A 14,273-nucleotide genomic window follows, 5' to 3' on the forward strand; every position below is an offset into this window, starting at 1 on the left:
AAGGAAGTCCTTGCTTTGCAACCTGGCTGGACTGCCCCAGGAGTACACAGATGCAACAATTGGGTAGAAGAGAAGAAATAATGTGAGCAAAGGACAAATATTGAAGTTCAAATGGGTACAACCCAGAGGAAGGCTATGGAGTGTTGAGAAAGAAGCAGCTGTTAAATACTGACTTGACTTCTTCAGCTGGTATCTTAACTAGGGGCATTACCATTAATCAAAACTGCAGGTTTTAAGTACTGGTTTTCGAAGGAAAAAAATCAGAAAGGGGCTCTTTGTCCGTTGTTAACACAAACACAAACATTTGCACAACAGAGAGAAATGCCCTTCTGTGGTTTTCTCTTTTCCAAGTCAGGGATGACTGACTAATATTCAGGCAGAAAAACATAATAATGATCGATGACTGGCAACGTCTTATATTTTGTATCACTAGGAGCAGATATTTTATATATTTTTGGCCTGTTTCTCTCTATATGCAGTCACTTCTTCTAGTCATTGAAAGAGTTTCTTGCACATTTTTTGAGATATGTATGATTCTTTCTAGGTCCAGCAAATGATGAGCTTTAAAGGTTGCCCTCTTCAACTTGAAAATTTTTTTATTGAAAAATTACAAATGTTAATCATACAAATGTAAACAATGAAGAGGAATATAAAAAAATTTTAAAGTAGTGCCCTCCCCTACCCTCTCTTCATTCTCATTTTAGTTAGCTATTATTGCATAACAAATTACCCCTAAAGCCTAAAAACCTGAAGCAATAAACATCTATTATGTTACCAGCTTCTGTGGATCAGAAATCCAGAATGGCTCAGCTGGGTGGTTCTCAGCTCAGAGTTTCTCACAAACTGCTGTGAGGATGCCAGCAGGGATGGTAGTCATCCGAAGGCTTGACTGGGGTGGAAGGGTCTACTACCACGGTAGGACCTACTCACACACCTGGCAAGTTAGTGCTGCTTGTTGGCGGACCTCAGTTCTTCAACACATAGACCTCACCTTAGAGCTGCTAGGTGTTTTCACAAGGTAAGAGCTAGCTGTGTCAAGGGTGAATGATCCAAAAGACAGAATAAGGAGGCATCCAAATGTCTTTTATGACGTCATCTCTGGACTCACACACACACAGTAAATCCAGCCACACTCAATGGGATAGAAACTGGGCCCCACCTTTGCAAAGAGGAGGTCAGAAGTACTTGTGGATATAGTTTAAAACTACCACGGTGCTCCTAATCTTTAAAGGTAATCACTACTCATATATGGTATATAACTTTCTAGACCATTTTCTAGGTACATATAAATATGTATAATGTACATATGAATTTTTATATATTAGATGTATATTAGATTAGAATCATATTATAATATATATTAGATTATATATTTAAGGTTGTTTTATAAAACCCAGAAAATGCTATGAATATTATTTGCAAATTTTTATTCATTAATTTATAAAGGACATCATTTATCCTCATGCCACAGAGCTGCTTCTTTTAAATAGCCGCATAGCATTTCATTGGATACTTGTAATATAATTTATTTAAGCATTTCCCTAAAGATGTACCTGTGGGGTGTCTTCAGTTTTTGTTACTGTGAATAATGTTACAGTGGAAATCCTGGTACATAAAATCTTACCTGCTTATTTATTTCTGTATGATATATTCTTATAAATGAAATTGCCATATCAAAAATATTTCTGCTTTTACTATTTTGATAAGTACTATCAAATTCCCCTCTAAAAGTGTAACATTTGTTTAGTTATTATATTGGTTAGGGTAGGCAAAATAGAGCTAAAAAAGACCCCTCCCACCCAACCTGGCCTGCACCCTCCTCATTGTGCCATTCCTAGCCCCCTGGAGAGCCTGCCACCCGACAACAGCTAAGATGATGGCTCCCTGTGCACACTCACATAGACACACCCGTCCTCCATGCACACAGCTCCAGGACAGGCACCCCAGGCAGAGGCACACCGCTGTCTCCATGGGTGCACAGCTCGCCCACACTCAAGCTCCACATGGAGCTCAGGTCCAAGCAGAAACACTTGCCCATCATGGGCATGAGGTCCCTGCCCATCTTGGGCACAGCGGCACAGTAGCGAGGCAGGGGAAGTTGGAAGGGGTGGTCCCTGGGTAGGCCAGGCAGGTGGCCATGGCCACTGCGGCAGCCTCACCAGTTGCTCTTCACTGCCTTGATGTCCCTCACAAGGCTCTGGGCCAAACAAATACCAAAGATCTGGAGGAGGGCGATGGCCACAAAGACCCCAGCCACAACAATCAGGTTGTCCCTCAGCCACTTCACGAACTGGCCCACGCATCAGCCTTTGGTGTGGCTGGAGCCCCGCTGCTCCAGCTCCAGTTTGAGCCCGGAGTCCTGGCCACACTGGGTGCTGAGGACACCTTCCACAGGGTCCCTGACATAGCAGGAGAAGAGCATCCTGCAGCACTCCTGGCTGGGGTTCAAGGCAGTGCAGTTGAAATAAATATTGAGTTTCCAGTCATTAGGCCCTCAGGCTCTGCAGCAAGACAGATATTCCTGAGCAAAGTCAATGAAGTTCTGGAGGTCAATGTTGTCCCAATGGCCTTGATGTTGTAGTTCAGGAAGAAACTGAGCTGGTCTCAAATCTAGTCTTCAGTACCAAGGCCAAGATCCCTGTTGCCAGCCCCAGGAAGAAGAGGAGATGAATGCTGAGAAAAACTCGAGCAGGAAGGTGATCTCCAGGAGGGCCCAAATGTAGCAGGCAAAGCCCAGCACCACCAGGATACTTCTGATCACTACGAACAGCCGCACGGGGTGGAGGCCTCCCAGATCTGTCAGCACCGGGCTGCTGGAGAGAACGCCCTTCTTGCCCCACGCCCAGAAGCCAATGGCCAGAAACAGGGCTCCCAGCACCCAGAAGACAATGTTGAAGCCAAATGGGAAGTACTTCCCGCAGCAGCCCACCTCGGGTTGCTGGGAGGGCTGCTGCTTGCCCGGCACAGTGAGCGGCCTCCCGCCGGCCCTGGAAGCAGAGCAGGGGGCTGCACCCGACCCTCCACAGCCTGCGCAGGCCAGAGCCCCTGGGAGCCTAGCTTCTTGGCCCTGGCTTCCCCGCCACCACCACACAGAGCGCATGGGGGCCGCCAGTCCAACAGAGGCCAACAGAGACAGAGGCGGACTGAGCACCCCCAGCAACAAGAGTGCTGCTCTCCCATCATTATGAGAACTTGGTCCCCTGAAATCTTGGCTTCCAGGGCTCCTGCCAGTGTCATCTAAGTAACTTGCCTTCTGTTGGTATCAATAGATACATGTTTTCTGTTCACAGTCAACCTTATTCCTACTCGTACTCCCAGGCTATTGATGATTTCTACCGCCTTACGGTACCTGTGCACAACTTCCTCATCGCTGGGGTCTTTTAGCGTTTCCTATTATAACAACAGCTTCCCTGTATTTTGCACAAAACCTTTCCGAGATAATCTAATTCTCTACCCAATAACCATCATTCCTGTTTGGGCAGCTCTTTCCTGCGGCCACTCCATCTATCTCTGCCCTATAGCTTGGCTGCCCTTGAGTCAGGTCACCTCTTCTGGCAAAATCGACTGTGGACCGGGAGTGGGAAGGATCTGGAGATAACATCAAACAAACCCCGCCTGAGGAACTACATGGGGTTCCTTTTCTGCAAGAGGCTTGGGTATGGTAGGTATTCAGAGGTACGGCCAGCCCTTTACCGTGACTTTAGATGAGATACTCAGACCTTAGGAGCCTCACTGGCATCTTTGGAAAGTGGAAATAATTAGATATCACCTATCTATTTCATAGGATTGTTTTGAAGATGAATAAACTGTTGTAAATTATAAAGCATTGCACCACGTAAACGACCAGTGAAATGCCTGGCATATAATCGGTGTTCCATCAACAGTGTAACAGGATGCCATAAAGCTCCCTCTACCAAAATGGGCTCTTTGGGGCCACTGCTGAGAACTATACGCTGAGCGCCACACTGGTCTTAGTCCAGGGCACTCTCAGGCACTGGAGCTGCCCAGCTGGGGGGGCGGGGGGGCTCACTGACAACACCTGTCTGAGAGCCAGCAGGTCTGCCCTCTTTCCTGCCCAGAAGGCCTGGGAGGAAGAAGTGGGGAGCTTTTTTGGGGGGGTGGGTCTTTGGGGAACCGCAGAGTGGTTGAGGAGAAGCTAGTCCCTCTTCTTGCCAACCCGGGAGGAGGAGCAAAGGTACTCTCTTGAAACACAGGGAGGGAAGCCTCATGAGTGCGTGTGCATGTGTGTGTGTGCACGTGTGCACAGCCACACATCCACTCATGCCCCACTGAATCGGGGATGTGTGAGAGTCTCTAGTGTGAAGCTGTCAGTGCCGGAACTAACAGAGACCCTACTGACACCCCGTGCGGAGAAGGGGTGGGAGAGGGATGATGTAGCCGAGAAAGAACAGATGGTCTTTTTAAAAAAAAGTCTCCCCTAAAGCTAAAATTTTTAATTAAAAAGACTAATTTTTTTTCCTTTTCAAAACCCCCTTTTTATGGTAAGATATAGCATACAGACATAAAAAACATAAAATGTGCAGTTTAATGAGTTATCAAGGCAATATCTGTGTAACCATCACTGAGGGCAATACATTAAACATTGCCAGGGCCTCAACAGTCTACCTGGGTCTCTCCAAAATCAGAAAACACTCCCTCCCCACAAACATAACCATTAACTTTATCCTTTCTTCCTTTAAGATTTTATTTATTTCTTTGAGAGAAAGAGAGAGAGAAAGCACAAGCAGGAAGAGCGGCAGGCAGAGGGAGAGGGAGAAGCAGACCAAGGAGCCCGACACAGGGCTCTATCCCAGGATGCCAGGATCATGACCTGAGCCAAAGGCAGGTCACCCAGGCGCCCCTTGATCTTTGTAACAATCACACTCTAATTCTTTTTTTTTTTTTCCACTTTTTTCATGTAAGTATGCACCCTAGAGCACTGTACTTTAGTATTGTTTGTCTGGGGACTTCACATATGTGGAAGCATACAGTATGAATATATGTCAGTTTGTCTATCTGGCCACTGTTGATGGCATTGGTTTGTTTCCAGTGCAGGGCCATTATTAACATACTGGCTCGAATGCTCTTGCGCATGGTTTCTGGTGTCTGCATGTATGCATTTCATCAGGGCCCACGGCTGGGAGTGGAACTGTGGGGTGGTCAAGTATGTGAATCCTCTACTTGACGACAGAATGTTTTTGACGTGGATTCTCAAGGTACATTTGTGGAGCACTTCTAGCTCCACCACAAAACGGATGATTCTTCCCTCTGAGATAATGTACTTCTATAGAAAAAAGACCTTTTTTTTAAAAAAATGAAAAAATAATGGTGGTAGAATTAATGGGTTGCTCTTTTTGAGTGACTTTACATGACAAAATAAAGATCTAGTAGTTCCACTTTGACCTATTTACCCCCTGAAATTCTCCCAGACCACGACATCTCAAATGCTGGAAACCACTGTCCCACACAGCATGCTATCCATTGCTCCTACTTATCTTTTTTAACATCAAAAACCACTTGATACATATAGCCTCCAGCCTCCAAGGTGACCGACCCTCAGTGAATTTATGCCTTGGTATTTATGCCTTTGTGTAGACTTCCCACCCTGAATAAGGGATGATTTTGTGACCAATTGAATTCAGCGTATGAATTCACAAGCTAGGTAATCAAAGACATTGCTGCTTCGACATTGGTCTTTCAGATCAATCACTGTGGGGGAAGTCAGCCACCATGTTGTGAGGATGCCCAAGCAGCCCTATGGACAAGCCCACATAGAAAAAGAACCCATTTGCTAACACCAAATTGCTAACCAAGTGAGTGAACCAGCTTGAACGAGGAATCTTCAGCCTCAGTCAAGCCTTTGGTGATTTCAGTCCAGCCTCTGAGTTTTTCAGCTTGGCCCCAGAAATCATAAGGCAGACAAGCCATCCCCCTGTACCCTGCATGAATCCCTGATCCATAGAAGCCACGAGATAATACATGATGACGGTTGTTTTAAGCCACAAAGTTTGGGAAAGATTTGTTACACAGCAAGAGATAACTAATGACACGCATGACCACCTGGGAAGTATCCTCGCCAAAAATTTGAACCTGAATTTGCATATGCCCATATATTTAACGACAGATTTAGAAGAAATAGAAGGACAGAGGAACGTGTTAAACAAGTACGCCATGGGATGCAATTAGCAAAATCCAGAATGTAGGAAAGTCTACAGCACAAATTTCCCAATTTCTTCAACTAGTAAATTGGGGGGAAAAAAGATGAGGAGAGAAATCTAACATTAAAAGAGACTTAGAAGGTATGACAGATTGCATTATTCCCAATATATGTGGCCGTCCTTGCTGGGAGAATTATGCTTCCATTTTCCACACCGACGTCAGCTTTGGCCATGTGATTTTCTTTGATCAATGAAATGTGAGCAGATGTGATATTTGCTACTTCTGAGCAGAAATTTTAAAAGTCATTGTGTTTTAACCGTTTCTCATTCCATCTGCCAGGAAGTGGGTGTATCCCAAACGGGAACTGTTTCTTCAGGCCATGGCCAGGAGTGAAGAGTATGTGAAGCTAATTCATAATGGAAATTCACGTGAGCAGGAAATAAACCTGAGTAGTTATAAACTGCTATGATTTTGGAGCTGTCTGGTTTCACAGAATCACCTCGTGTAATCCGCCTCTTTTAAGAAATGTTTCAATCAAATAAAGCAGATAAACCTTATTAGGATCTCAATTTATGAAACCATGGTAGAAATTTGATTACTACGATTTGGAAATTTCCCATAATAAAAAGTTAAAAACAATAGTCTATTCACTTGAGCCCCAGAGTTGTCCCTGGACTCCCAAAGAGGTACAGAAAATATGGGAGCTGGGGGGATGGAACCAAACAATTAAGCTTAGTGAGTTAGTACACAAAGGAGAGATTTGAATCAGGCCTCAGGAAGAAGAAATCAAAACTAATCATTTCCAGGGTGTCTGGGGGGCTCAGTAGGTTAGGCGTCTGCCTTGGGCTCATGTCCTGACCCCAGGGTCCTGGGATCCCCAGTTGGGCTCCCTGCTCAGTGGGGAGTCTGCTTCTCCCTCTCCTTCTGCCCCTTTCCCTTGCTCGTGCCCACCCTTTCTCTCTCCGTCTCTCAAATAAATAAATAATTAATTAATTAATTAAATCTTTTTTAAAAAACCTAATCATTTCCGGTAAGAAAGATTTTTTTTTTCAGGAGCTTTTGCACAGTTCAGAGCATTATCAGGGCAAGATTCAGAGCCCTGGAGAGGTGTGGGGAGCTCTGGAGGTGGTAGCTTCCACCTCAAGTGGGAAAGGGAAAGGTGTGGCTTAAGTAGAACCATTATCTCTTCTCTCCCTATTAGCTAAAATCAAATGCAGTATCTGGTTTCACCAATTAAAGCATCTGATGTGTTCTCTGTCTGTGTACTGGGCATTACATTACTGCTTGGAATCAGGAGATGGGTTGGGAGTTTGCTCTATCCACCCCCCCCCCCGAATTGCATTACTTCTAGGAATGATGCATTCCTTTGAGTTAATGACAGATGGTTTTCTATTGTTCCCCTTGTCTCCTACAAAGGGCTCTAATTCACTCTTCCTGAGGCTCCAGACCGCATTTCCACCATTTGCACTGCGAGGATAGAATTTCCTCTAAGTGGAGTAGACAAAGCATAACTGAGCCTGAGCCACCTTGCCAGTACCACCTCCAAGAGCATGTTGTACAAGACGGCCCCTTGGGTAGGGCGAGGCCTGCGCTGAGAGAAAGAAACAGAGGCTGAGCTTGAGCCAGACCCCGTGTCAGGAGACAGTGTGGCAGGACATGTGACCCAGGGAGGGTGACGATGGGCAGCTATTGTGGGGAAGAAAATCTGTTAGCATTAGAGAGGCAGCAGCAACCTGGTCGCAGCCCCTCCTGCCCTCCTCCCCAAAGGAGTCAAGTGAGGAGATCCCGCCTCTCATTCCATCCCCCAAACCTCGGGTGGTCCTCTCTAGGAAAGAAGAAGGTGGATGTGTGGAGGCAGACACATCTCCCACCCCCACTCCCACTAGACTGACATCGGAGTTTGGGGTTGCTTTGTTCTTGAGATTGAAGTTGAGAAATGAGTGGGACTGAGCATTAGAAATAGGACTGGGAAGTTACAGAATTGGGTGGGAATATCAGTCAGGTATAAAAGGAGCCCACTGCCCGGGGATTCCACCAGAGGAGGCTGGGAGCTTCACGCTTACACCCCAGTGAATTGCTATGCCTCCATAATCATGGGGTTCCTTCATTTCCCCTAACAACACAATAACGAGAAACAAAAACTAAAAACTTTGGCTTGGGTTTTTAGTGGTACACCATGCATTTTAGATTTTATTTTTGTTTTTTTAAGTAATCTCCTCACCCGACACGGGGCTTGAATTCACAACCCCAAGATCAAGAGTTGTATGCTCTAGGGACTGAGTCAGCCAGGTGCCCCTATTCCACCCACTTCACACTAGACAAACCCTGTCCTTGGCAATTGTGCTTCTTAATCTTTCCTGCCTTCTGCCTTCTCTCTTTTCCTGCAGAAAAGCTATGCCCCCTGCTGCCCTCTGTGCAATTAACTAGAGCCAAACTTATGTACCATCAAGGACACTAAAAATAAATATCTATATTTTCTTTTAATATTTTGCCTACTGTGACCTACTTTTAGCTCAATTCCAAAAGCAAGGGGGTGAGGTGTGTCCTAAATAAACATGGCATTGAACTCCGTTCTACTGTTTTGGCTGCATGGCTTTTTACCATAAACCAAAGTTGTTATCTATAGACAGTAAGAGTTTAAAAGATCTTCCATGCCAATATGTTGATATTTAAGCTTCATCAAAAATCTATTTCTTTGGGGACCGTTTCCCACTGATAATCCTGGTATTAAAGAGCTCTAGCTAGTGTCACCTCTGAAATGCCTGAGTCACATGTAGAATCACTTACAACCCACCACGTGTCTGAAAACACATTTTTCAGCAATTATGAAATCAAGAGCTGTGAAGATTTCTTGCAAAGAAAGTATTTCAGCAGCTGATGTTATTTAAGTTATTCATCTTTAATGAGGAATCTATGAAGGTCTTCAAAAAATCGGACTTAATAGGTAGACTGTCACCTAAAAAAAAATCAAGTTACGGTCTGAGGGTTTCACGGGTATTTGGTGATTATTGCCGTAATTTAAATACTGCAGTTTAGACAGCAAGATATATGTGAGTGCTTTAAAAGTTAGTTTTAATATTCACCCTAGGAGTTGTTAATGAATACTTTCAAGTGCTCTAATGGGGAATACAAACTCCGGGGGGTGGTTTGTGAGCACTGAAGGGCTCTAATCAGAACTTGGCCTTGGAATCTGTGGCTACTACAGCTCCTTGAACGATTCATTTCTGAATCTACACTAGAGGATTTATTCTTTAGCATAAGAGATGCTAGAAAGAATATTAGGGAAATGCATGATTTTTGAGGTACACGTACTGAACAGGAATCTCACCTTTAAAGGAATGGGGCAGGGGCACCCGGGTGGCTCAGTCAGTTAATTGTCTACCTTCGGCTCAGGTCATGATCCAAGGGTCCTGGGATCGGGTCCTGCATCGGGCTCCTTGCTCAGCAGGGAGCCTGCTTCTCCCTCTGTCTCCGTCTGCCACTCCCCCTGCTTGTGCTTGCTCTCTCTCTGACAAATAAGTGAATACATTCTCATAAATAAATAAATAATAAATAAATAAATACATAAATACATAAATAAATAAATGAATGGGACATAAGTTTTGAATGAGGCCAGAACAGTGCTCTCGGCCTGGGTGTTCGTTCAGTCCTGTGCCTGCCACTTAATGCAGGGTTTTGTCACCCGAGTCAGTGAGAACTGTGGCTGGATCCTGCTTTAGGACAACACAGTATCTGGTTCAAGCAAACATTTCACGCAAGGTTCTGGTCGGGAGCCTTGAGCTCAGGCAGCATACAAGGACTCTTGTGCTTGTTTGCTAATCAGTGTTTGCACATGGAATTTGGTCAGACACCGACTTCCATGGATCTCACCACCCAGTGGCCCTATGGAGGGTGAGGAGGCCCAGGTTCTATGGACACAAACTGGCAGAGGCCCCACCAAGACACTGACAATGGTGTACCACCAAACATGCTTAAGCCAGTGAACCAACTTTTGGTCCACAAATAATTACCATGAGATGTATTTAATGAAAAAAAAAAAAAAAGAAAAGAAGGCCAAATAGAAAGAAAAAATGTACTTACAATGACAAAGACTCAAGGAAGATTCACAGAGAAAAATGGTGTTTTGTCTGCATAACAATAATAGCATAAATCAATTATATAAGTCTTAGTACATGTCCTAAACTCTAAACATAAACATATACATGTATTCCCCTAATACTTGCCCCAGCTCTGTGAAGAAATACTATTATCATATCCTTTTTTCTTTTAAGAGTTGTTTATTTTAGAGAGAGAGAGAGAGCAAGCGGAGGGAGGAGAGAGGGAGAGAGAACCCTGAAGCAGACTCCTTGCTGAGCGTGGAGCTTGATGCGAGGCTCCATCCCACGACCCTGAGATCACAACCGGAGCCAAAACCAAGAGTCAGCCGCTCAACCGACTGTGCCACCCAGGTGCCCCCTATTATCATATTCTTGACTGCATTTTACTGACCAGGAAAGAGGGGGACAAAGTGTGACCTGTCCTAGATCATACAGAGTGAGGAAGTGGACAGGCAGGGATTTGAATCCAGGCAGCCTGACTCTAGAATCCCTGCTCTCGTTGTCAGAAACCAGAGTCTCCTCTCTGAAACCTAGCCATCGCTATGTGACAGGAGCCACAGGAGTTTATAGAGTTAAAGAAAACTGGACTTGCTGTGAGAGCCCACGGGGAAAACTAAGGAATTCTGTGGTTTTCCTTGGCTTGAGAAAAGGCCCTTGCCAACAAGAGATCTTTCTGTCAGGCATTTGGGCAGCAGGGCTTCTGCGATGAATTAAAAATAAAGACCTGTCACTTGGTCGATGATGTGTATAACAGTTCTCCTAGACGCAACAAAGCTGCCGAGTATTAGAAGACTTTGAAGAAAAAGGCAGGCAGCAGACAAGCTGTTTTTCTCTCTTCCACATTTCACTTCCTTCCTTTTCTATCTCCCTAGGTCATCCCATACTAGATCAACCGTTCACACGTGTGAGGTTACTGATGTAAGTCACAGCAAGACATCCCTGCATGAAGCTGTATTTTTCTCTGTTCCTTTTAATCCCTCAGCCAGGGCAAGAGTTGGATAATATATTTTTTTAAGATTTTATTTATTTCCTGAGAAAGAGAGAGACAGTAAGAGAGAGATCACGAGCAGGGGAGAAGGGTAAAGGGAGAATCAGACTCCTCACTGAGCAGGGAGCCCAAAGTGGGACTCGATCCAGGACCCTGGGATCATGACCTGAGCCGAAGGCAGACGCTTAACTGACTGAGCCACCCAGGCGCCCAAGAGTTGGATAATCTGATCACTGGCACAGTTATCTGGTGAACTCTTTACCTGCAGTTATAAATCTGATCTTGTGCCTTGCTTTTGCAAGTTCCTCCCGGGACATTGTTCTTCAGGAAGGGACAGAAACCACCAGCCCACAGCCAGCATTCTATGGATGTCCATTACCATTTACTTGCTTTAATTCCTGCAACATAATTTTACCCACATCTCACAGACGTTGAGTGTTCGGAGGTCCACTCAGGGCCTTTCTCCATTTCCTGTCATGGAGGGAATATGGTGTGCATCTCCTCTTACCCTCTTTTTTCTTCCTAGTTCTGTGTATATTCAGGATCCTGACAAACCACTCACTCAGCCACATCACAGAACTACAGGAAACTAACCATGAGCTCAGCAGACTAACATCATGGCTCTGGGGGCTGCCAGATCCACAAAAATTTCAAGGTTCTAGGACTTTCAGTGTTCTTATAACTGTTACTTGGTAAGTTGCAAATTCTTTTTTTCAAAATCCCCAATATTTGCATATATCAGATTGATTTTATATAAAAATATATTTATTTATTTATTTATTCATCAAATTTGAATTGAGACCAGAAATTGAACCCAACGCTGGAAACTCAAGAGAAATAAGATATGGATCCTGCTCGTTTGTTGGGAGTTGTTTTGCTTGTAGGTAGTAGGAATCCAACTTAAAGTAGCTTGAACCAAAAATGAAATGTGTTGATTCACATAACTGGAAAGTCTGAGCAAACATTTCAGGCATAGACGGATCAAAGGAGTTCAAATTATTTCATCAGGACTCCCTTTTCTCTTTTCATCTCTGCTCCTCTGTCTCTCTTTGCATGCTGGCCTCATTTTCCCTTACTAAAGATAGCCGCCTCCAATATAACCTGAACCAATGGCTATAAGAAGCTTCAGCTTAAGTCATTCTTAGGGATCAAAATAGCAGAAGAATAGAGCCCCTCTCTCCCTCAGAATCCATCTAGAATCAAGGAAGATTCTGACTGGCTTCAGTTGATGGCATGCCCACTTGATTGATCACTCTGGCCAGGAGAATAGAATATTCAAATCAGCCATGCTTAGGTTACCTGCTTCCCCCTCAGATGAGGAAGGTTCAACTCCAGTTGTACAACATGAAATGCATGAGAAAGGGGTGATGGACAGAGAAAAAGAATAGATATTCACTGTGGTAGTCAGCCTCAAAGATGAACCCAAATGATTTTCACCTCCTGGTATTTATATCCTTGCATAATCTTCCACGCTATGTCATGGCTAGCCTGTGTGACTAATAGAATCCTGCAGACGTGATGGTATGTGACCTTCAAGGCTAAGTCATAAAAGATTTTGCAGGCTTCACCTTGCTCTCTCTTGGATTACCTGCTCTGAAGGAAGTCAAAGATCATGTTGTGAGGACGTGCTTGGCTGCCCCCTGAGGAGATCCCTGGGGAGGGGAACTGAGGCCTTCTGCCAACAGACAGTTCCAACTCGGGAGCCACTTGAGCGTGCCATCTGAAAGGGGGTTTTCTAGCCCCAGTCAAGCCTTCACATGACTGCAGCCATGGCCTACACCTGGAGCACACTTTGTGAGAGACTACCCAAAGAAGCTGCTTCTGATCCTTAAACTCAGATGCTGTGAGATCCGTGAGGTCATAAATGTTTATTGTCCTTTCAAGCTGTTAAGTCTTGGAGTAATTTATTCCTCAGAAATGGGAACTCATACATCCACATAGCTCATTGCCCAGCCTAAAGACGTAGACATTAAATGACTAAGTTTAATTTGTGAGTGGGAAAGGAAATGGAAGAAATGGAAGAGGGGCCTCGGTGCGGTTTCATAGGAGAGATCCCCTTTGAGCTAGGCTCAAGGGCCAATGTGACGAGGAATTAAATCCAGGCCAAGGGAACAGCCAAAGGCTCTGAGACTTGAAAGTGAGCTATGTGTTCAGGGAAATGCAAACCGAATAGTATGGTTGTAGTTAAGGCAGTGATTCATCAGAATCACAAGGAGGGTGTAAAAATTATACAGATACTCAGATCCTAGCCCTAGAGAATTTGATGATTAGGAAACATTTGCAAGATTGTTTGGTTTGGGGGTTGCTTGCTTAGCTGTTTGCTGTGAAGATGTGTGTCCAGTGCTGTGTTTTTCGATATGGTCTTTGGACCACATGCTACAGAAAGCTGAAAATGTATGTTCTTGGGGCCAAATCAATCCTAATGAAATAGAATATGAACGAGCAGGTAGAGTGGAGTCCAGGGATCTGCATTTTAACAAACACTTTAGGAAATTTTATGCACATTAGTGCATAAACTTGAGAGATGGGTGACTTGTGGGAAACCCAGGAAAGAATTGTTTTGTGGAAATAAGAAGAGTTTCCAGGAGGTGGTAAATTCAAAACTGGGTATACATTTATGCCATAATGATGTAAAAATAAGCTAAAGTAAAAAGATTAGGAGGAAATACACCAAAATGGCCATGGTTGTATTATGGTGGTGGCAATCGTAGATCCTGGGGTTTTGTTTTTTTTTTAATTTTCTGTAGTACGGGTACATTACTACTATAACTTAAAGCTTTTTCAGAAAGTTTAAGGAGCTGTGTTAATGATGTGGAGAAGTCAAGTTGGACAAAGGTTGAAAAGAGGTCATTGGCCTTGGCAACTGGGAGGCCATTGGAGACCTTTGGATGAGGGGGTGGAAGCCAGATTACAATGGTTGGATTCAGAGGATGGGGAGGAGCTAGAGGGAGCCAGTATAGACCACTAGTTCAAGACGTTTGGCAGCAAAGGCAAAATTTAAAATAAAATTGTTCTTTTTTTTTTTTTTT

At 44.3% G+C, this 14,273-nt stretch overlaps 1 non-coding gene and 1 pseudogene across 1 annotated transcript; one reads left to right on the forward strand and one right to left on the reverse strand.

Moving 5' to 3' along the window:
* Positions 1-1,496: 1,496 nt before the first annotated feature.
* Positions 1,497-3,100, reverse strand: LOC103659861 (annotated as a pseudogene).
* A 4,240-nt stretch (positions 3,101-7,340) lies between these two features.
* LOC121099968 lies at positions 7,341-7,526 on the forward strand. The gene has a single exon (XR_005831694.1). It is a non-coding gene; the product is annotated as a U2 spliceosomal RNA (small nuclear RNA).
* Positions 7,527-14,273: the final 6,747 nt, after the last annotated feature.

This window comes from Ursus maritimus, unplaced genomic scaffold (assembly GCF_017311325.1).
Source record: "Ursus maritimus isolate PB19 unplaced genomic scaffold, ASM1731132v1 scaffold_1, whole genome shotgun sequence".
NCBI lineage: Eukaryota > Metazoa > Chordata > Mammalia > Carnivora > Ursidae > Ursus > Ursus maritimus.